Source organism: Bison bison, unplaced genomic scaffold (assembly GCF_000754665.1).
Source record: "Bison bison bison isolate TAMUID 2011002044 unplaced genomic scaffold, Bison_UMD1.0 scf7180017864280, whole genome shotgun sequence".
NCBI lineage: Eukaryota > Metazoa > Chordata > Mammalia > Artiodactyla > Bovidae > Bison > Bison bison.
In genome coordinates this window covers 6,567,600-6,568,972 of record NW_011494852.1, presented here as the reverse complement: position 1 = coordinate 6,568,972, position 1,373 = coordinate 6,567,600, and positions in this window count along the sequence as shown.

The window sequence follows — 1,373 nt, the reverse complement described above, 5'->3', positions numbered from 1 at the left end:
ACTATGTCCCAGGAAAACTATTTATGGACACTGAAATGTGTATTTCACATCATTTTCAGGGTTATGAAAATTTCTTCTTTTTTTTTTCACTTTTTTCCAGCTATTTTAAAGTGTGGAAATCATTCTCAGATTGTGACTCTTACAAAAACAGGCATTGGGTGGATTTAGCCCACTGCCATAGTTTGCCAAAACATCTTTCGGATGATAGAAACTTCACTGATAGATTGTAGCTTCATGAAAACTCAGCACCCCAACCACCTAGTTAAGCCACTCCTGGACTCCAAACTTCAGAAACAGTAAGACAATAAGTATGCGTTATTTTATGACGTTAATGGGATAATTTGTTATGAAGCAATAGATAATAATACACTGTCAGCCTGAATAAGAAAGTCAGACCCAAGCATATGCTTATTTGTACTTTAGATCTAACTTTTTAGACATAAAAAAAGTTGAAAGTAAAAGGATAAGAAAAATACCAGGCAAACAGTAAGCATAAGAGAGTGAGGACAAAATTGGTATCAGTGCAATAGATGTTAAAAAAATTTTACTAGAGACAAAGAAGAACGTAGGAAGTGAAAGTGGAGAGAGAAAAAGTTGGCTTAAAGCTCAACATTCAGAAAATGAAGATCATGGCATCTGGTCCCATCACTTCATGGGAAATAGATGGGGAAACAGTGGAAACAGTGTCAGACTTTATTTTTCTGGGCTCCAAAATCACTGCAGATGGTGACTGCGGCCATGAAATTAAAAGACGCTTACTCCTTGGAAGGAAAGTTATGACGAACCTAGATAGCATATTGAAAATCAGAGACATTACTTTGCCAACAAAGGTCCGTCTAGTCAAGGCTATGGTTCTTCCTGTGGTCATGTATGGATGTGTGGCACCCTACTCCAGTACTCTTGCCTGGAGAGTCCCATGGATGGAGGAGCCTGGTAGGCTGCAGTCCATGGAGTCGCGGGGGGTCGGATACGACTGAGCGGCTTCGCTTTCACTTTTTACTTTCATGCATTGGAGAAGGAAATGGCAACCCACTCCAGTGTTCTTGCCTGGAGAATCCCAGGGACGGGGGAGCCTTGTGGGCTGCTGTCTATGGGGTCGCACAGAGTCGGACACGACTGAAGTGACTTAGCTTAGCTTGTATGGATGTGAGAGTTGGACTGTGAAGAAGGCTGAGCACCAAAGAATTGATGCTTTTGAACTGTGGTGTTGAAGAAGACTCTTGAGAGTCCCTTGGACTGCAAGGAGATCCAACCAGTCCATTCTGAAGGAGATCAGCCCTGGGATTTCTTTGGAAGGAATGATGCTAAAGCTGAAACTCCAGTACTTTGGCCACCTCATGCACAGAGTTGACTTATTGGAAAAGACTCTGACG